Below are 23,571 nucleotides of genomic sequence, written 5' to 3'. Positions count from 1 at the left end.
TCACCTGCAATGTTATGATTTTATAAATCTGTGAAGAGTTCATTTTCCTGTTAAAATATAAAATACATATTTTCCTTATGTTGTCAGGTAGATTTTAGTATTAAATTGCCAGTCCATTCATCAACAAGGGCTCTGCTCATTGGCGTCACTAGTAGCTAAATTGTTCAATGGGGATGGCAGGTTGAGTCGCTTGTTCAGATACCCAATTCTTCAAAGCAAAAATAGCCAAAATTCAAAATGTTTAAAATAGGAACCTAAGCTCTGACATAGATTAGCAATTGGAGGCTATCTTTGGAAAACTGGTTAAACCTCTCATCTGCAAGCCACAACTTAGGGCATTGTTGCCAATCTTTATGGGGATGAGAGAGGAAGTGGAGACTGGATGGAGGGGTGGTAGGGTGGTGCAGTGGAATTGGGTGGTGCAGTTGGTCAGTTGGGAAACAGAAAAGTTTTTAATATTCATCTCCCAATAGAATTGAGAGGCTGGCTGGCTGGTGAATGTATGGGCAGCCCTTAAGCAAGTGAAGGGAGCAAAGATATTGTGATATAGAAGTCATAGAATCCTTACAAGGCAGAAGGACGCCATTCAGCCCATTGAGACTGCACCAATTCTCTTATAGAATATCTTACCCGGGCCCCCTCCACTTCCCTATCCCCATTATCTCACACGTTAACTATGTCTATTCCATCTAACCTACACATTTTGGGACACTAAGAGGAAATTTAACATGGCCAATCCATCTAACTTGCACGTCTTTAGACTGTGGGTGGAAACCAGAGTACCTGGAAGATTTGATTTGATATGATTTGATTTATTGTCACATGTATTGGTATACATGAAAAGTATTGTTTCTGGCATGCTATACAGACAAAGCATAGAGAAGGAAAGGAGAGTGCAGAATGTAGTGTTACAGTCACAGCTAGGATGTAGAAAAAATCAACTGAGTGCGAGGTAGGTCCATTCAAAATCTTGATGGCAGCAGGGAAGAAGCTGTCCTTGAGTCAGTTGGTACGTGACCTCAGACTTTTGTATCTTTTTCCCATCGGAAGAAGGTGGAAGAGAGTATGTCTGCGGTGTGTGAGGTCCTTAATTATGCTGGCTGCTTTTCCAAGGCAATGGGAAGTGTAGACAGAGTCATTGGATGGGAAGCTGGTTTGCATGATGGACTAGAATTCATTCATGAACTTTTGTAGTTTCTTGTGGCCTTGGGCAGAGCAGGAACCATACCAAATTATGATACAACCAGAAAGAATGTTTTCTATGGTGCAGTCATTAAAGTTGGTGGGAGTCATAGCCAAATTTCTTTAGTCTTAGAAACCCACACAGACATGGGGGAAATGTGCAAATTCCACATGGACAGTGATCCTAAGTAGAATTGAACTGGCTCTGGCACTGTGAGGCAGCAGTGCAAACTACTGTTCCACCGTGCCTTGACAATCAAGGAACACATCTGTGAGGGACCAGGATGGATCATGGACACCGGAGAGATCAGGACAGAAGGAAATCAGATCATGGAGGAGTTTTTATGAGTATGAGGTACATGAGTGGACATTGATAACAAAATCAGACCTTGCCACATAGTTTGACTGGTGTCTTGGCTGAAATGTGGAGATGTTGGCGTTGGGCTGGTGTAATCACAGTAAGAAGTCTCACAACACCAGGTTAAAATCCAACAGGTTTATTTGGCAGCACAAATCTTTGGAGTCTCACTCCTTCATCAGGTGATTGCAAACTTGTGTTCACAAACAGGTTTGTGTTTGTATATGCCCTGTTTGTGAACACAAGTCCTCACTCACCTGATGAAGGAGTGAGACTCCGAAAGCTTGTGCTGCCAAATAAACCCCTTGGACTTTAATCTGGTGTTGTGAGACTTCTTACTGTGACTAGGCTGAAGCCAACTAAATAGAAAAAAAAATTGTTGCATAATGTGAGAAAAGATATTGCATCAAGTATTGTATCATCAAAGCACAATTATGTACAATATTTCATTTTATAGCAAATTAATGTTCTGCCAAAAAGTAAATTATATTGTATGCCAGCTGGAGGTACCTTGCATTCAATGTGATTTTAACAGCATGTTTAATATGTGGAAGAGAGAAAAAGGCCAATTCTACCTTATAAAATACTGGCCACTGCAGAGTAATTGTCCTAATTGTTAAATTAGTCTGTTGGTAAAAATTAATTAAAGTTTTTCTTTTAAAATGACATGGAATTTGCCAAATTGCAGTTCCCACTGGACGTGTAGTGTCACTATTAGCAGTAACTTGACACATTTTGTGGTGAATATACGGTAATATTACTCTGCAGATGATAATCTAGCAAGAAATAATTGGGAATGATCTCTAAGTAAATATATGGAATTACCTTCCTTTTAAACATAGATTTGATAGTTTTAATATTAGCTGTGGTTCAGTTAGTAGCACAATTGACTCTGAGTCAGAAAACTGTCCTGGATCTGATTGTGAGAAGCTACACTGACACTCCAGTGTAGCACTGAGGGAGTGATGCACTGTCAAATGAGAATGTTAAACTGAGACCCCCACTTGCCCTCTCAGTGTCATCCTGTGGCACAATTTTAAAAAAGGGCAGGAAAACTATTCCTGGTGTCCAGATACATCATTTAATAAAAAATGCAAATGGAATGTTAGCATTTATTGCAAAAAGAGGAGTATAGAATTAGAGAAGTGCTGTTGGCAATTATATAGAGTGTTGGTAAGACTACATCTGGAGTATTTTGTCAAGTTTTGGCCTCCTTATTTGAGGAAGGATTGGTGGCATTGGAGGCAGTTCACTGGATATTCACCAGATTGATTCAGGAATGAAATGGTTGACGTATCAGGAGAGATTAAATAGTTTGGGCTTACACTCACTGGAGTTTAGAAGGATGTGATCAAGGTATATAAAATACTAATGGGGATTGTTAGAATAAACATAGGCCAAATGTTCCCCCTCGTGAGGCAATCTAGAACAAGAGGTCATGGGTACTGGCTGAGAGGCAGTAGGTTTAAAACTGAGGTGAGGTGGTGAATTTGTGGAACGCACTGTTCCAGCCTGGTGGAGTCTGAATCATTAAATGGTTTCAAGAAGGAGATAGATACATTTCTGATTTTTAAAAAATAAGTTAAAGGGATAAGGGGAACAGGTAGGGAGGTGGATTTGAGACCAGGAAGTGATCAGCCATGGTCTGATTGAATGATGGAGCAAGCTTGAAGAGCTAAATTGCCTACTTCTGCTCATAACTCCTATATCCTAGGCTATCTTTATCAATCAACATCACAAAAAAACAGGTTTTCTTATCTTTATCACATTTTTGCATGCGGAACTTGCTGAGGGAGCATGTTATCTGCTGCAGTTCCTATGTTACAACAGTGACTTACATTTCATTAGCTGTAAAGCGCTTCGGCACACCTAGTGAAGGTGAAAGGTGCTCTAAAGTGCAAGACTTTCATTTTTTATTCTGTTCTTTAAGTAAAAATTCTCCCAGGAAATTAACCATCTGAAACTATTTCAGATAAAATCACTCAAGGAAGCATACAGTGACTAAAGCGTTAGGAAGACAACCTGTCAACTTTAAGGTACATAAGTGAAATGAGTTTATATCCTTTCAACCAGTTCCAAGTGGCTGAAGACCTGCAGCATAAAATAGTGCAAAATTCTGTACTGAAATGTCATTTGGAAAGATCCTTAAGAATTTCTGACATCGGCATTGATAATGTGTACTGGGGGGGGGGTGCTCTATTTTTAAATTGTTCCTTATAATGTGGGCATTACTGATAAGACCATACATACCCATCCAAAGATGTGCGGGTTAGGTTGATTGGCCATGCTAAAATTGCCCCTTAGTGTACTAGGATGCTTAGGTTAGAGGGATTAGCAGGTAAAATATGTCGGGATATGGGGGTAGGCCTGGGTGGGATTGTGGTCAGTGCAGACTCGATGGGCCGAAGGGCCTCTTTCTGCACTGTAGGGTTCCATGATTACCTTTGACAAAGTGGTGCTCTGCCACCTTTGGAACCACTGCAATCCATGAGATGTAGATACTCCTATAATGCCATCGCTTTGACTCATAAATCCATGCGGACTCTGTCTGATGCTGCTTCTGCTTTCTAAATGCTCCGCAATAAAGTCCCTTGATAATGGATTTATTTTTTCCGCTACCGATGTTAAGCTTACTAGTCTATACTTCCCCGTTTTCTCTCTACCTTCCTTTTTGAATATTGAAGGGGCACTCTGCAGGGACAGTTCCAGAGTCTATTGAATCCTGAAAGATGACCACTAATGCACCCATTATTTCTAGGCCCACTTCCTTGAGTACTCTGGGATGTAGGTTATCAGGCGCTGAGGATTTATCCACCTTCAATCCCATCAATTTTCCCAATTTCCCCAATCTATCAAGGCCAACTCATGTCTCGTACCTTTATAGTTTCCTTTACTAAGATTCAGCACCCTAGTCTCTTTATCAACTACTTCACTGTCCATCTTGAGAAAAAAATTATATCATGTTATGGTCGTTCATCCCCAAGGGACCTCACACAGTTTGATTGGCAATGATTCCCTTCTCATTAAAGAGTACTCAGTCTAAGGTGGCCTGCTGTCTAGTTGGTTCCTCCACATATTGGTCAAGCAAACCATCCTGTACATACTCCAGGAATTTCACCTCTATGTCACTGTGGCTAATCGGATTTGCCCAATCTATGTGCAGATTGAAATCACTCATGATCACCGATATTCCCTTATCACATGCATCTCTGATTTTGTGTTTAATGCCATTCCCAACATCACCACTGCAGTTTAGCGGTCTATATATGACATCCACTAATGTCTCTTGCTCTTGAGTATTGCTCAACTCTGCCGTACAAACTTCACATTGTCAGAGTAATGATGTATGACTTTGTGGGGAATTTGGAACTGAAGGTGTTCCGATACTCCAGCTATACCTGTCCTTCTAGGTCAGGAGTCTCCAAACTACAGCCTGCGGGCCACATCTGGCCTGCAGTGGGTCACATCCGGATCGGAGTTTGGAGACCGCTATTCTAGGTAGTAGAGATCATGATTTTGAGCGGAGGTGCTGAATTGCCTTTGTGACTTGCTGCAATGTACCATGTAGGCAGCGCATATACTGAAGCCATGGGGTTTACCACTGGTTAAGGATGTGTTGATGATCTTATCTGACTGCCCTTGCCGAGGTCTAAATTCAAAGCTGTGGCACAGTCCTACTTTCCTTTGGTACTTCCTTCCAGTGACAATTATTTATGAGTTGCCACAGTGACAGTGGGGCTATTACAGACAATCCCAATCCTGATGGACCTAAAATGTCAGATCTGCTGTTGCCTCTCTGCAGAGAATGCCAGGCCAGCTGAGAACCTCCAGCATCTTCAATTCTTATTTCATTCCTGCCCTTACCAAATGTCCAATGTTTGCATTTCCAGCAAGGAAAACAAGCCATTGGTTCTTATATCTAACTCATATTGTCTTCTCATATTACCTAACTCTCCACAGTTAGGAGATCATGCCCTGAAAAATTCCTGGTGTTATTGGTTATTCACCAGATAGACAATCCTTCACCAAAACCTAACAATAATGTTTGATGTTAAACATGTGCGTGTGGCTTTTCTTGTGATGGCTGGTCGTGGGCTGAGCACTAACGTTTTTGTCTAATCATAGAATCATAGAATCCTACAGTGCAGAAGGAGGCCATTCAACCCATCGAGTCTGCACTGACCCCAATCCCATCCAGGCCCTACCCCCACAACTCCGTGCATTTACCCTAGCTAGTCCCCCTGACACTAAGGGATTATTTAGCATGGCCAATCCACCTAAGCCCACACCTTTAGACTTTATGATAGAAAGGTTGCTTATTTGCCTTTGGGAATAGAGCAAATAATGTTCTCTGCTGCCATTATGTTGGCTGAATATTATGTCACTGAAATTTTATTAAACCTGACAGTCTATCAACATAAATGGTTGAAGTAGCAAACATGCTGATGTTTCCTGAGTTTAATAACTGTATCTGTTAATGTCAATTAGCTGATGCAGACTGTTGTCAAATAAATGATGATGTCATTAGCACATGGAAGATTTTCAATTAATGGCCTGTTCACAAAGCAAACCTTGTGATTCAGATTGGCCATTGCTACAAAACTGTGTTATCAACTCCATTGATTCAGACTCAAAAAGTTGAAAACCTTGTCACCAGTCTTTAAGTTAAGACATAAGATCTTGCGTTTACATATAGCATTTAAAATAGAAATATGCAATGTTGGGCGGCACAATGGTTAGCACTGTTGCCTCACAACGCCAGGGACCCGTGTTTGAATCCCAGCTTAAGTCCCTGTCTGTGTGAAATTTGCATGTTCTCCCCATGTTTGCCTGGGTTTCCTCCGGGTGCTCCGGTTTCCTCTCACAGTTCAAAGATATGTGGGTTAGGTGGATTAGCCATGCTAAATTGCCCCCTAGTGTTGGGGGAATAGCTAGGGTAAATATATGAGGTTATGGGGATAGGGCCTGGGTGGGATTGTAACCAATGCAGACTCAATGGGCCAAATGGCCTCCTTCTGCACTGTAGGATTGTATGATTCAATACTTCACAGTGAGGTCACAAATGGACACTGAGTCAAAGAGGGAGATATTAATTGAGATGGATGACTAAATATTTTAAGTGGCAGGAAAGTGGGAGGCAGAAGGATTTAGACAGGGAACTTCTGAACATAATGCTTAGATTGCTGTAGACTTTGTAAACAGAGGGACGATACAAATTAGGCCAAAGATAGAACCAGAGGCTATGAGCAAATGGATAGTCTGAGAGAGAGTATACATTCTGAGGGAGAAAACAGTAATTGTTGAATCACTGGTGTGTTTGAGGGCAAAGCAGTTTAAAGGGTTAATAGGACAGGAAAGGGATTGGTCTCTGAGCTCTCCATTGGATGTAGAGTTTCACAGAGGAGGTGCAGGTTTATTAGAGGTGGATTCAAGGCTTGAGCAATGGCAACAGTGTCTGGAGAAACAGTGATAGATTGGGGATGCAAAGTGCCCAAAAGGGAAAGGTGAGATATGGCATGACTGGGTGACAGGAAGATTGGACAAGGGCTTGAGCAAGGAGAAGAAAGTAAGAGAATGATAAAAGTACTGGACTTTGGTCTGGAATAGCTGCTGAACTGGCAGTGAATGGCTGAAAGGAATTCAGAACACAGAGGCATGCCAGAGATTAGGAGAACCACATCCTGAGAAGAACTGGAGGGCTTGAAGGGTCATGTAGTGGAATGAATCCATGAACTCAATCCAGCTTGTTGCATTGATTGAACCAATGTCGAGGTTTGGAGATGATTCCAGACATGGAATGAATTCAGGAGCTGTCCCCTGGCTAGACTATCAGTGAACACATTGCTGAATGTTGTTCAGTGGAACCAGAGGGCAAGGGAGGAATGGAATGTTAAACTAGGTATCCAGTAGAGCTGAGCAGCTGTAGACAATAGCTGTAGGAAGGTGGAAAACATTAGGAGTGAAATCCAAGTACCAAAAACAGTGAATGTGAGTGAATCAACAAAAATAAAAAGTAAGTTCAAGGGGACCAGTGTAGATGAGAGGGTGGGTAATGATTGTGTAGTGTCATTTTCACTGGACTAATAATACTAGAAATCAGGGTAATGCTTTGTTAAGATGTGGTGTGAAAAAAAAACCCTTTACATAATGGGTGGTTTGGGTCTGGAATGCACTGCCTAGAAGTATAGGGGAGGCAGGTTCAATAGAAACATTGAAGAGGGCATTAGATGATTACTTGAGTAGAATCAATGAGCAGAGGTATGGGGAAAGGGCACAAGTATGGCACTAAACCATGATGTCCTTTTGGAGAGCTGGTACAGACATGATGGGACAAACGGCCTCCTCCTGCACTGTAACAACGCTGTGGATGGTCTGAAATACAGGTGGAAGGAGGTGAAGAACACACAAGGTCAGTAGCGAGCAGCAGTAGCAACTTGAGGGGTCAGTCTAACCAGTGAAGGACAAAAGAGGAATGAGAAGAGTCAGTGACCCTGCAGCGGAACAGAGCTCAATCGACAACAGCAAACCAGCACTCGGAATCAGCAGGAAGAGATCAAAACTAGCTTAGCATCGAGTGAAAGATTTCCAGCGGAGAAGTGGATAACTGAGCCCACTAAACAAGATCAGAGTACTGCAATAGAGACAAGCAAGCAGATCACATGGACTCAGACTAAAAATACAATCAATAACAGTCATGATTAAAAGTAAAAGTTTTGTTAAAGTTTATTTATTATTCACAAATAAGGCTTACATTAAAACTGCAATGCAGTTACTGTGAAATTCCTCTAGTTGTCATACTCCGGTGCCTTTTTGGGTCAATGCACCTAACCAGTTATTTATTTATTTATTTATTTATTTATATAATATTTATTTATTTACCAATTATTTATGATTTCTTTTTATTTTTAGTAGGGGCCCTGTTTGAATTCATCTTTTAACATTGCCTGGATCACGAATCTTTCACAACATCATGGCTTGATCTTCAGCGCACAAGGAGCAGCAATTCAATACAGCCAGAAAGGCAAGAGTTGCTACAACAGCACTTCACCATGTATTAAGCTATCGAAAAATTATGTATTAAACACCAGTACCAAAAACCTGAAGCGCCCATTTCACTTCCCATGAAACTGCACCCCCTCCCCCCCCAAACCAAACTGTGTCAAGATCTGGGACGTTGTCCATTTTGCTTGGAAGATCAAATGGATAGTTAACTATTAGTTGCTGAATTAGTCATTTTGAAGTATCCACTGGGACATTCCTTGGCACAGCAGTACTAATTCGCCAAGCTTCCTGCACTCTCAGCAGCTAGCAGTGTAATTTTTGTGAGACATCTGTCTTTGTTAACAGTTGCCTCTGGCTGCACTCTTTGTGATATCAATGTGCAAAAAACAAACACTCAAACTGCAACATGGGGGGGAAAGTGGTTCCCTGCAATCATCATTAAGCAGCATATCCGTGTGATACAGTGTATTGTCCTTGTCGGTTTCCTTTCACCATCGAAGATGGCTGTTTCTTGCATAGGTGGAGTGATTTCTGAATGGCCATGTTGCATTTTTCTCTTGTAGCAGTTTCTTACTTCGATCAGTGTTTTTATCAAACCTATCTCAGCGCCTTCTTTCTAGTCCGACCCAGGACATCATTAGGCAGCTCTTAGAACCATCGATTGGAAGGTTGACCCTTCCACGTCAACATCCTCACTTGGGTATTCCTTGGAGAACAGGATAAAGACTGAAATACTGTGGAAGCTGGAATCTGAACTAAAAAGAGAAAATGTTGAAGAAACTCCACAGCTTGAACAACGTCTGTGGAGAGAGAATGGAGCCAATGTTTCAAATCTGGATAATCCTTCATGATGAAGGGTCTCCCTGACTCGCAGCGGTGGTTCTATTCTAGCAGGTCATCAGGGTTAAGCCTGAATTGTGCACAATGCTCTGTGTGGATGCCCATTTCTGCAGATTTAGCTGTCCTGGAAGTGGGGAGGGGGCAGGTAGTAAATTTCATTTTGGAGCATAGCACCTTGTTGAGCACCACACTCCTCTCGTAACTCTGAAGATCATAGCATCATTAATGTTGCTCTATCACTGATGATAAAGTCAATCTGATGCCATCGTTTGGGTGGCATCCAAGTGTTTTTGTGCTTTGCCTTCAATATAGTGGTGGTATTGATGATTGAGATATCCCAGCAGCTGCAAACATTCTGGAGAAAGTGTGCCATTGCTGTTGTATTTCTCCAGTCTTTGATTTCCCCAGTATATCATCCCAAACCTGATAGCAAATTGCCTTGCATTAAAGCCCTCTTCCCCCTCTTTCCCATTTTGCTGACCAAAATTGCATGACCTCACACTTATACACATTAAACTCCATCTGCACATTTTGGCCCACTTTCGTAACCTATCTATATCCATTTAGTTTTTATTTCCTCATTGCAATTTACTGTCCCACCTATTTTTGCCTCATCTGCAAATTTGGTTATAGAGCTTTCTATCCCTGTAACCAAGTCATTAATATGGATTGTAAATATCTGCGGCCCAAGGACCCAAGCTAGAGCACTTCTGCATTGGGATCTGGAGCTCTTGTTGTTATCAAGTAGTGTTCCTGATTCTTCTTCTTTTTGCCTCACCTACAATGCACTGTAGTGTGATGGTGAATGCTAAAGGAGTGCATTTGGGATGTGATGGGATGTGTGTGAGTTGGAGTTTAGAAGGATGAGGGGGGATCTTATAGAGACGTATAAGATAATGAAGGGGATGGATAGGGTAGAGGTAGAGAGATTCTTCCCGCTCAGAAAGGACAGCAGGACTAGAGATATTCCATTTTGCGGGAATCAGCCACGTCCTACTTGATAGTTGGATAACTGCAACTGGCCCTCAACACCCAGCCAGCTCTTTCCTCTGATTCCACAAGACTGCTTGTGCACTGTGGCAATCACACCCTGGCAACTGTCTAGGTTCCTAGGGCAAACCAAAGTGAAAGGAGCTCTGACAAAAGATCATCCAGACTTGACACGTTGGCTCTATTCTCCTCACAGACCAGCTGAGATTTTCCAGCATTTTCTGCTTCATGTTTCAGATTCCAGCATCTGCAGTATTTTGCTTCCATATGAGAGGAACATGTGGGCTGGTTCCCACACGTCAGGGAAAACTCTCATCTCCAACCAGACCTTTTCGGCGCAAACAAAAGCTGCCTTGATGGATGGAGCAGAGGAAATGTTATTCCCTTACTGGTACTTAAGACATCGTAGCACAGCTGTCTGGACAGCTGTTAAGTTCATTGGCATGGATGGAGAAGTTGCTGCAGAACTTCCACCACAGTCACCCACATCTCCAGTCGTCTTGACTTGTCATGCCATCAGGAACAGATCAGGGAAGTGCGGCTGGACAAGCACCATCCATCTCCAATGTAATCAACTCTCATGCAGGTGTGTGTACATCTTACTGGCTCCTTCATAAGAGCATAAGAAATAGGAGCAGGAGTAGGCCATCCAGCCCTTTGAGCCTGCCCCGCCACTTAATAAGATCATGGCTGACCTGAAGTGGATCAGTTCCACTTTCCCGCTTTCTCCCCATAACCCTTAATTCCCTTGTCTGTCAAAAACCTATCTACCCATGACTTAAATATATTTAGCGAGGCAGCCTCCACCACTTGAACGGGCAGAGAATTCCAGAGATTCACCACCCTTTGAGTGAAGAAGTTCCTCCTCAACTCCGTTCTAAACTGCACCCCTCCCCCCCCCCTTATCTTGAGGCTGTGCCGTCTAGTCCTGCTGTCCTTTCTGAGTGGGAAGAATCTCTCTACCTCTACCCTATCCATCCCTTTCATTATCTTACATGTCTCTATAAGATCCCCCCTCATCCTTCTAAACTCCAACTCACACACGTCCCGTCACATCCCAAATGCACTCCTTTAGCATTCACCATCACACTACAGTGGTACATCTACAAATGTTTTAATTCCACAGATTATAGATGTAGACTATCTTGTTTTTCAATATAAAGACAAACTACTGTGGATGCTGGGATCCGAAACAAAACAGAAAGTGCTGGAAAATCTCAGCAGGTCTGACAACATCTGTGGAGAGAGAATAGAGCTAACGTTTCAACTCAAAACATTGGCTCTATTCTTTCTCCACAGATGCTGTCAGATCTGCTGAGATTTTCCAGCATTTTCTGTTTTTGTGTACCTTGTTTTTAAGTCTTTTTGGAAAAGTAATATTTTAATGTAGTCCAGCTTCACTCCCTCTGCCATTTCAATCCATTTTAAACAATAAATTGCTGGCTCTGAATTTACCATCATTTCCCTCACAAGAGTGAGGTGAAAATTCTCATGGGACAGAATCCTTAGTAAAATATTTGATGATGGCTTTACTCCCACAATCTTCACTGGTGTCTATGGACAAAGTTACAGCTGTCATGAAGTGTCAAGCATTACGCTATATCAGTCCTTTAAATAACCTTGCTGTTTGACATCACTATTGATGCCTAGCCTCACGTTGTGGTGAACAGATCAGAATATATGAATGAAGAAAAGAAGACATCATTAAGCTGAATGAGCACCAAGTCTATATGCTTGGATACCATTCATCAACAACATCAAACATGGTGATCTCTTACGGAGATATTTTCTAATTTTTAATAAATTCAACAGATTAAGCACAGCTCTTAGTGGGATTTTATTCAGTTGATTGGGGAAGGAGACATTAAAGTTGAAATCACATCTATCTTTCTTAAACTCATGCTGATAATCTTTGTTCTATGAGTTCAGAAGAAAAGATCCATGGCACTATTCAAAGAACAGCAGGGTCCCTGTAAAAAATGGGTTAACTGACAGGATATGTTCTTGTTCTGTGAAAATAGAATGGTGATATGAGCTGAATTGAAGGGGAAGAGCACTCTTTGCTCTACCATGATCTCTAAAAAACCAATTCAATGATTATTTATCACATTTTCATTTCTGGAATCCCTGTAAACAAATTAGCTGTATCCATTCAGTATGAAACATTATGGGACATTTCTAAGTGTCATGATAAGGCACAATACCCTTATTGGTTCTATGCTTTTTTTCACACCTTTTATCTTGTTAGTTCATTATGAGGAACTATCTGTTTGGAGTTTGCATGTTCTCCCCGTGTCTGTGTAGGATTCCTCTGGGTACTCCAGTTTCCTTCCACAGTCCAAAGGATGTGCAGGTTAGGTGGATTGGCCATGCTAAATTGCCCCTTAGTGGCAGGGGGACTAGCTAGGGTAAATTAATTGGGTTACGGGAATAAGGCCTGGGTGGGAGTGTGGTCAGTGCAGACTCGATGGGCCGAATGGCCTCTTTCTGTACTGTAGGGAATTATGATTCTGTGAGAACCTTTCAGATTCTATGTTATCAATTCCATTCTTAATTTTAAACACTTAAGTCATAATTCCCTCAATCTTTTACTGATGAGTTCAGTCAAGCACTAGAGATTCCTCAGATTTGATTAACTAAACACCAATTACTTCACTTTGTTTATTTGTGCATTATATTTATTTTCATGTAGACTTTGTGAGCAAGAACAACATTCATTGTCCAACTCTAGCTGACTTTGAAAAGGCGATGGTGAACACCGTCTTGAATTGTATGTTGAAGCACTCCCACTGTTCTATTAGGTAGGAAGGTCCATGTTTTTGACCCAATGATGATTAATAGATGGTGATATGTTTCCAAGTCAGGAAGATGTATGACTTGGAGGGGAACTTGAAGAACAAAATAATTACAATACCAGCAGTGGAGTGTGGCCGAATGGTCTGCGGAGATTTGACTTTTAATATGCTGAAAGATCTTCAATCAAGCAAAACTGATTTTTGGCCGAAGTTTTTTTTCAAGCATGCTGGGATTTCCCGTGGTCAAGTTGGCCTGAGACTTATCAAGAGTTTCTGGCTGCGCTCGCCCCAAGTCTGGAAAATCCAGCCTGTGATCAACGGACCATTGCATAATCCTGGCCCATCTGCTACGACTCCTGTGGTGGACAGGACGGGAAAATTCTGTCCATGGTCTTCAACCAAGTAACAGCTTGTTCCCAAACAAAGGTCTGTAGGAGTTGTTTGTAGAATTAGTGATGCTAGTGTTTTCTGAAATGAGCATTGGAGTGTGAACTAAGTGCAGAAAGATATAAACACGATGGAGTCTGGGGGCTTCCGACACTATCTGTGCTGGCTCTCTCTGATTAGCCGAACCAAATGATGAAATTGGTTTCTGATCAATTCGTTGGCTGGTTGCCAAGGAACTTTTGGGGTATGAGAATGCTAACACAAAGAGCTTGTGTTCAGTGAAAACCTGGGACCAGAAGAAGACACCATCTGGAGATCTGCAACCAGGAGACTTACCTGGCAGGGGTGAAATCATGATCAAACAGGGAATGTGGCGAGCCCATTGCACTGGCGATGTGCTGACACCTGTGATTGTGGTTTTTCCTGGGTAGAGTAAGGGATCAGGGTAGCCAATGGAATTAAATTGAATCTTCACTTGATTCAATTTTTTAAAGCGATCTAGGCCTTTTGGTTAACATGAAGCATTAGATCAAACCCTGGAGGGGGCACAATGCCTCATACTCTCAGCTTGGTTCTTGTTGGATCAAGCCCAAGATCTGATGCAAGATCCTTGTTGTATCAGCTTAGATGTGGTTTGTCCCTCATTTGGGGACCATGATTGGACTTAATTGGCCTTTTTGATTAGGAATAATGTACCGAGAATGAAAGACATCATCCGGAAGAAGAAGACTGAAAACCATGCGGCAAAATCTTGGCCAGATTTCACTTGCCAGTTAAGTAACGGATTGTGAGTATTTAGTTTGTGCATTGCAGGAGGTATTGACTATTTTCTAAGTAGCTACAAAATAAAGAAAATTGTGTTTAAACATTTAAAGTCAGCTTAGTGTCTTTATTCGCTTTTAGAGGCTAAGACACACAGGTTTGCACAACAGGAGTACTAAGTATAATTGCCGGTAAGGGTTTTAGTATAGAACCAAACTGTTACCTGATCCCTAATTATCAAATAGCATATCTAAAACGAAATAACTGTCAAAGCTAAATAACAGAGTGGCACAGTAGCACTGTGGTTAGCACTGCTGTCTTACAGTGCCAGGGACCCAGATTCGATTCCTGGCTTGGGTCACTGTCTGTGCGGAGTCTGCACATTCTCCCTGAGTCTGCATAGGGTTTCCTCCCATAGTCCAAAGATGTGCGGGTTAGGTGGAGTGGCCATGCTAAATTGACCCTTAGTGTCAGGGGCCAGCTAGGGTAAATGCATGGGGTCATGGGGATAGGGCCTGGGCGGGATTTTGGTCAGTATAGACTTGATATGCCAAATGGGCTCCTTCTGCACTGTAGTATTCTATGATTCTAAATTAATTGAAACTGATTTCACAAAATATTTGAAGAACACAAAATTCAAACACTGCACTATACTTTCTGCCAAGTTTTAGTGATATTTCTAGATGTGTATAGTTAGGCTGTCTGATTTTAGCGTACAATTCACTGATTGTCCCCCAATCCCTAGGATGCTTCCTGGAATGAACATTTAAATTACGAAAAGAGTATGGATAGGTTTGGATTGCTTTTGTTGGAACAGAGAAGACTGAAGGGTGACCTGATTGAGGTGTGTAAGGTTATGAGGGGCATAGACAGAGTGAATAGGGAGCAACTGTTCCTCTTAGTTGATAGGTCAGTCATGAAGGGACACAGGTTCAAGGTGTGGGGCAGGAGATTTAGGGGGAATGTGAGGAAAAACTTTTTTACACAGAGGACGGTGATGGTGACGGTGATGTGCTGCCTGGGAAGGTGATAGAGCCAGGTTGCCTCACATCCTTTAAACAGTAACTGGATGAGCACTTGGCACATCATAACATTCAAGGCTATGGACCAAGTACTGGTAGATGGACTTAGGTGGGTGTTCAGGTGTTTCTTGTGTGTCGATGCAGACTCAATGGGCCGAAGGACCTCTTCTGCACCGTATGATTCTATGATTCTATGAAAAGATGAATTCTAATTTGGAGATTAAATGTATAAATCCTGTCAACGGAAATTCTTCAAGTCATATCAAAGCATATAAGCGAAATATTTCATCCCTTCTCTTCCCATCTAGGTATTAGAAACAAAATAGCCAAGTGATTGAATCAAGTTGCAGTGACTATATTTGAAAGATTGGAGAGGCTGTAATAATTTATAACATTTAATTCCGTGAATTGTCTCAGCTCTTTAAGGCACCAGTTAAAATGGGTTTTCCTAGGGTTACGCTATTAGATTACTCTTCATATACTGGAACCAATAATGCAATAGAAGGAGGATCAGTTCGAAATGTTTTATGTATGATTCATAAATAAGTTAAATGGATCTGTGGATCTTGGTTTTCCTTTTGGAAGATATGACAAAAGGGGTGTCACGGTGGCACAGTGGTTAGCACTGCTGCCTCACAGTGCCAGTGAGCCAGGTCATTGTCTGTGTGGAGTTTTCACATTCTCCCCATGTCTGCATGCGTTTCCTCTGGGTGCTCTGTTTTCCTCCCACACTCCAAAGATGTGCAGGTTAGGTTGATTGGACATGCTAAATTGTCCCTTACTGTGAGGGGGATTAGCAGGCTAAATATGTGGAGTTGAGGGGATAGGGCCTGTGTGGGTTGTTTTCGGTGCAGATTCAATGGCTTAATGGCTTCCTTCTGCACTGAAAAGATTCTATGACTAGTTACTCATGAAGAAAAGAAAGTGATGTTGAAATTATAACAAACATAAGAGCTACCAAGATATACCTGTTGTGTAGGAACCTAATCAAAATTGACTGACAAACACTGAGAAAGGAAGGAGCAATGTAAAGCTCAATGCGAAGAAAAGTTTTACGTTTCATTTATTAGTGTTACAAGTAGGCTTACATTACCGTGCAATGAAGTTACTGTGAAAATCCTTGATCCTCCAGCGCCTGTTAGGGTGCACCAATGGAGAATGTAGCATGGCCAATGCACCTAACCAGCATGTCTTACGGACTGCAGGAGGAAACTGGAGCACCCAGAAGAAATCCATGCAGACACGGGCAGAACGTATAGACTCCACACAGGCAGTGACCCAAGCTAGGAACTGAACCCGGGTCTCTAGTGCTGTGAGGTAGCAGTGCTAATCATTGTGCCACCGTGCCACCCCAATGACGATAATAATGTCGTGTAAGTACAGAACAGTGAAGTGGGGATCACAAGAAAGAGCAAACCTGGTGCAACAGTTTTGTGTACCAGGGATCAGACAAGATGGAAGATGGACGTGAATAAACCAGTTTCCATGACATGAAATATGAGAGTTGAGTTGACAGTTACAGTGAAAGACAAATAACGGGAGCCGTTGAGTTAGTTGGTCTGAAGAAAAGACTCTGATGGAAATATATGTTGACATATCTGAAATATGGATATCAGGTTCCTAACTAGAGTCATTTGGGCTCAATAAAGAATGAGGGAAGTGTTTGAGAGGGAACACTATGCTGCTGTTTTTCATTTAGCATTAGGTTTGAAAGCTTTGAAACAGTTTGGGCTCAAGGTCTTGGAGTGCTGCATGAGCAAGCAGACATGAAGGCAGCAGGGGGAAATAAATACATTTTTATTGTAGTTGGGAGAGGGATAATAAAGAAAAGGACACTAACTTCCACTAACATTTTTGTGACCCCCTGTCAGCTAGACAAAATAAATTTGTTTCCAGCTTTGACATTTCTGACCTTTTGGATAAGTGCCCAAGTTGGTTTCCCAACAATACACTGTTACTTTATAAGCTTGTTGGCAGCAATCTGATTTTGTACTTTGCTGTCAGAATGGATCGAATCTATGGAGAAGTTATCAGAACAGGTACAGCCAGTAGGAAATAATCAGAGCTGATGGAGCATATGGAAGATGTAACCAGAACGGAATAGCGTCTGGAAGGTTTAACATGCAAGTAAAGCATATGGCGGGTTCTCCTGAGCAAAGCAAGGCAGAGGGCGGTGGTGATGTTATGGGGGAGGTGGCAGGGGGGTGGTGGTAGATGTCGATGGTGGCAGGGAGAGGTAATGTCAACATAGGCGAGATAGCAATTAAAGATGTGAGGTGACATTAAGCAATGCTGTTTGTCATCTAATCTGAGCACCAATTCTGAGCATTCCTGTTACTTTTTCTGAGGTGAATAATATTAACACTGGACACATTTTTCAGTGTTCTCACAGATATGATCTGCTTGATATTTTTAAAAATCTAGTTCTAGAGCGCAAACACGATATGCTTCATAATATAAATGTACTGGAGACCGGCATGAATAATTATAATTGCAAATTGAATTTTTTTTATCAATTCCAACTGCAGATAAGGGGATTTATTGACACGTGACATGAAAAGATGTTCTCAGGAACTTCAGTGGATCTTTGGTTTATCAAATATGCAAATGCTTCCCAAGACCTGAAGCTGTAATGCTGGAGGGAGAAGATTGATTTAAAATAAATCCGAAGTTTTCTTTTTGCACCAATGGGAATAGACTCGTGGGAAAGCTTACCGCAAAATGCCATTGAATATACAATTTAAATGGGTTTAAAATTGTAATTGTAAGTCGCTGAACTGAGAAGGAATATAAGATCTGTAGGTGGAGCTTGATGTATCAAAATGAGAGTTTTCATGTACCTATCCTTTAAGCCCCTTTCAAATAAACATTAACATTTTCACATTATCTTGTTGGACAGGAGATGACAAAAAAAACAAACAAACAGATGTAACATTATTAGTGTATAGGTTGTCAATATAATTGAACTAAACATTTTCTTGGAGAAGAAATACCCTTTAGAGACAGCTCATTCCGATAGTTAGAGTAAATTTAGTGCATGCCCTACCACATTATGTAATAATGGCCTATGTAGCTAACGTTAATTTAATAGGATTTGCCAATGTTACGTGACAATCTCTGATGATCAGTGTTACTGTTTAATGCAGTTCCACACTTTGATCACCAGGTGACTCTGCACGGCAGATTTTCTGCCAACCTACATTGTGTCAGCCATCTTGCTGGAGATGAATTTTGACCATTCTTTTAATTTTCAAGCAAATAGTTATAGTTTAGTTTTTCTTTTGCCCCCTTGTAGGCAATCATTGGCTGAGTACTCTCTACCCTGTTCTTACATGAGGCAAGGGGGCAATTATAATTCTCTAAATGAAGCCTGTTTCATACCTATATAGAATCACATAGAATGGAGGATAACATTTGGCACATTGAGTCTGCGCCGCATGTATATTAAGCTGATCTTTCTCTTTGCTCTACTTGTAACTGCAATACTGTATCCTGCACTTACTCCTTTCTGTCTCCCCCATGTACTCAATGAACATTATGCTTTGTCTGTATAGTGCACAAGAAACATTACTTTTCACTGTATGCCAATACATGTGACAATAATAAATCAAACCAAATATAAATTTCTGATTGCTTTAAATTTTAATTCAAACTCTCTTTACATGTCTTTAGATTCTTGCTCCACTCTCCCTTCTCCATCTTCTCTCCCCAGCACCCACTCTTTCCACTTTCCTTTAACTCTGTCCTCCGTTCTCTAACTGATGCAATCTGGCTGATTGTTCACCCTACTCCACCTGAAGACTGTGTTGTCTTCACTTAACTGCGCAATGCCATAGTGTCTGACATATACAAGCTGATTTTTTTTTAAAAAAATGACTACCTCAATTATGACTTTAAGAGGATTCCACTGGGACCATTGTGTGTCTAAATCATCCTGGTAATCACTACAGCAATTCAGATAAATTTAAAAAAGCAAAAACGGGGAGAGACAAATTGGTGAATTTCCATGTTGTATGATGACCCATTTACGCAGTTGGAAAATTTGTGGCTGCTGTACATGGGGCTGTACAAAGCTGATTAGCTCAGTTGGCTGGATGGCTGGCTGGCTTATGATGCAGACTTATGCCAACAGTGTGGGTTCAATTCCTGGCTGAGATTATTCATGAAAGCCCTGTCTTCTCAACCTTGCCTCTTGCTGGAGGTGTGGTGATCCTCGGGTTAAATCATCACCTATGGTCATCTGGGACTATAGCAACTTTACCTTTTACCTTACAGAGCTGTGTAAAAGAGGTCCAGATGGTCAGATGTAGGGGAAAGGTAGAGGTACAAAGGGCAGAGTGAGAGAGAGGTACAGAGAGAGGGGGTGGGTACAGGGGTAGACCAAGATGGACAGCTGTAGAGGAGCAGACAGCCCAAATTCCAACAGTACAGGCCGTAGGTAGAGGGAGAATGGATGGGAAGGGAGGGTGGGAGAGGGATAGTGTGGGTGGGTGGGGGGGAGCAGAAAGGGGGACAATAGAGGGCCGCAGGAAGGGGAACATTGGGGGAGAAGAGGGACAGTGGGGGAGGAGAGAGACAGCGGGGGGAAGGGAAACAGTGGGGGTGGGAGGAAAACAGTGGGGGGAAGGGGGACAGTGGGGGAGGAGAGAGACAGTGGGGGGAAGGGGGACAGTGGGGGGAATGGAGGACAGTGGGGGAGAAGGGGGACAGTGGGGGAGAAGGGGGACAGTGGGGGGAATGGAGGACAGTGGGGGGAAGGAGGACAGTGGGGGGAAGGAGGACAGTGGGGGGAAGGGGGACAGTGGGGGAGGAGAGAGACAGTGGGGGGAAGGGGGACAGTGGGGGGAATGGAGGACAGTGGGGGAGAAGGGGGACAGTGGGGGAGAAGGGGGACAGTGGGGGGAATGGAGGACAGTGGGGGGAAGGAGGACAGTGGGGGGAAGGGGGACAGTGGGGGGAAGGAGGACAGTGGGGGGAAGGAGGACAGTGGGGGGAAGGGGGACAGTGGGGGGAAGGAGGACAGTGGGGGGAAGGGGGACAGTGGGGGGAAGGGGGACAGTGGGGGGAAGGGGGACAGTGGGGGGGAAGGGGGACAGTGGGGGGAATGGAGGACAGTGGGGGGAAGGGGGACAGTGGGGGGAAGGAGGACAGTGGGGGGGAAGGGGGACAGTGGGGGGAATGGAGGACAGTGGGGGGGAAGGAGGACAGTGGGGGGGAAGGGGGACAGTGGGGGGGAAGGAGGACAGTGGGGGGGAAGGGGGACAGTGGGGGGAATGGAGGACAGTGGGGGGAAGGAGGACAGTGGGGGGGAAGGGGGACAGTGGGGGGGAAGGGGACAGTGGGGGGAAGGAGGACAGTGGGGGGAAGGGGGACAGTGGGGGGAATGGAGGACAGTGGGGGGAAGGAGGACAGTGGGGGGGAAGGGGGACAGTGGGGGGGAAGGGGACAGTGGGGGGAAGGAGGACAGTGGGGGGAAGGAGGACAGTGGGGGGGAAGGCGGACAGTGGGGGGGAAGGGGGACAGTGGGGGGGAAGGAGGACAGTGGGGGGAAGGGGGACAGTGGGGGGAAGGGGGACAGTGGGGGGAATGGAGGACAGTGGGGGGAAGGGGGACAGTGGGGGGGAAGGGGGACAGTGGGGGGGAAGGGGGACAGTGGGGGGGAAGGGGGACAGTGGGGGGGAAGGGGGACAGTGGGGGGGAAGGGGGACAGTGGGGGGAAGGGGGACAGTGGGGGGAAGGGGGACAGTGGGGGGAAGGGGGACAGTGGGGGGAAGGGGGACAGTGGGGGGAAGGGGGACAGTGGGGGGAAGGGGGACAGTGGGGGGAAGGGGGACAGTGGGGGGAAGGGGGACAGTGGGGGGAAGGGGGACAGTGGGGGGAAGGAGGACAGTGGGGGGAAGGGGGACAGTGGGGGGAAGGAGGACAGTGGGGGGAAGGGGGACAGTGGGGGGAAGGAGGACAGTGGGGGGAAGGGGGACAGTGGGGGGAAGGGGGACAGTGGGGGGGAAGGGGGACAGTGGGGGGAAGGAGGACAGTGGGGGGAAGGGGGACAGTGGGGGGAAGGAGGACAGTGGGGGGGAAGGGGGACAGTGGGGGGAAGGGGGACAGTGGGTGGGAATGGAGGACAGTGGGGGGGAAGGAGGACAGTGGGGGGAAGGGGGACAGTGGGGGGAAGGAGGACAGTGGGGGGAATGGAGGACAGTGGGGGGAATGGAGGACAGTGGGGGGAAGGAGGACAGTGGGGGGAAGGGGGACAGTGGGGGGGAAGGGGGACAGTGGGGGGAAGGAGGACAGTGGGGGGAATGGAGGACAGTGGGGGGAATGGAGGACAGTGGGGGGAAGGAGGACAGTGGGGGGAAGGGGGACAGTGGGGGGGAAGGGGGACAGTGGGGGGAAGGAGGACAGTGGGGGGAAGGGGGACAGTGGGGGGAAGGAGGACAGTGGGGGGAAGGAGGACAGTGGGGGGAAGGGGACAGTGGGGGGAATGGAGGACAGTGGGGGGGAAGGGGGACAGTGGGGGGGAAGGGGGACAGTGGGGGGAAGGAGGACAGTGGGGGGGAAGGGGGACAGTGGGGGGAAGGAGGACAGTGGGGGGGAAGGGGGACAGTGGGGGGAAGGGAGGACAGTGGGGGGGAAGGAGGACAGTGGGGGGGAAGGGGGACAGTGGGGGGAAGGAGGACAGTGGGGGGGAAGGGGGACAGTGGGGGGGAAGGAGGACAGTGGGGGGAATGGAGGACAGTGGGGGGAAGGGGGACAGTGGGGGGAAGGGGGACAGTGGGGGGAAGGGGGACAGTGGGGGGGAAGGGGGACAGTGGGGGGAATGGAGGACAGTGGGGGGAAGGAGGACAGTGGGGGGGAAGGGGGACAGTGGGGGGAAGGGGGACAGTGGGGGGGAAGGGGGACAGTGGGGGGAATGGAGGACAGTGGGGGGAAGGAGGACAGTGGGGGGAAGGGGGACAGTGGGGGGGAAGGGGGACAGTGGGGGGAAGGGGGACAGTGGGGGGAAGGGGGACAGTGGGGGGAAGGGGGACAGTGGGGGGAAGGGGGACAGTGGGGGGGAATGGAGGACAGTGGGGGGAAGGAGGACAGTGGGGGGAAGGGGGACAGTGGGGGGAAGGGGGACAGTGGGGGGAAGGGGGACAGTGGGGGGAAGGGGGACAGTGGGGGGGAAGGGGGACAGTGGGGGGAATGGAGGACAGTGGGGGGAAGGAGGACAGTGGGGGGAAGGGGGACAGTGGGGGGGAAGGGGGACAGTGGGGGGAAGGGGGACAGTGGGGGGGAAGGGGGACAGTGGGGGAAAAGGAGGACAGTGGGGGAAAGAGAGACAGTGGGGGGACAATGGGGATAATGGGGGGAAGGAGATATTGGGGGGAAAGGGGGACAGTGGGGGAGCAAGAAGGGAGATGGGGGTGTGAGAAGGGCAACAGTGGGGTGGGGAGGGACAGTGGGGGTGGGAAGAGGGATGGGGGTGGAAAGGGAACAGTGGGGGTAATAAGGGGACAGTGGAGGGTGATAAGGGGACAGTGGGGGTGGGAAGGGGGACAGTGGGGGGGAAGGGGACAGTGGGGGGAAGGGGCAGAGGGGGTGATAAGGGGACAATGGGGGTGGGAAGGGGACAGTGGCGGGTGGGAAGTGAGACACTGAGGGGGGTGGGAAGGGGGACAGTGGGAGTCAGTGGGAGATCGGCAGGAATGACAATGGGGGCAGTGTGAAGAGGGTAATGGGAGCAGGGGATAAGGAGGGCTGCAGATCGGCAGGGGTAGGGTACAGGGCGTGTGGGAGGGATACCAGCAACCGTGAGCTGTGCAAACTCAACCAATCACCAAAAGGTGCATCGCGGACAGAGGAAAACTTCAATAAATATTAAACACAGCCCGGGTTCAAGCGGTTTCTGTGTGACAGTCTGGGACACTGGACAGTAGCTAGTAGCCCTTTCATGTGACTTTTTTCTTCCACTGTCCCTTTTATCCTCTTTAGTATTTTGAGATCGCGCAGTAACTGCGCTAAAAAAACCCACCACTCCCCCACAACCAGCTTTTTCTCTCTCTCTCTCTAATTTCAGAAAGACGATTGCTCGCTTGTGCTCGGATCTCCTGCTGCTCTGCTGAGAGAGAGAGAGAGAGAGCTGCAGGGGTTTGGTAAATTCTCTCTCTCTCTGCTCCTGCTGTAAGAGGGCGATGGTGTTTGCGGAGGGAGCTCGACCCCAGCTCCTGGATTTGCTCTTGTTTTGGGG

This window comes from Carcharhinus amblyrhynchos, chromosome 13 (genome assembly GCF_965287045.1).
Source record: "Carcharhinus amblyrhynchos chromosome 13, sCarAmb.v2.hapA, whole genome shotgun sequence".
NCBI classification, from domain to species: domain Eukaryota; kingdom Metazoa; phylum Chordata; class Chondrichthyes; order Carcharhiniformes; family Carcharhinidae; genus Carcharhinus; species Carcharhinus amblyrhynchos.
The sequence above is the reverse complement of the archived record's forward strand: the minus strand, read 5'-3'. Positions refer to the sequence as shown.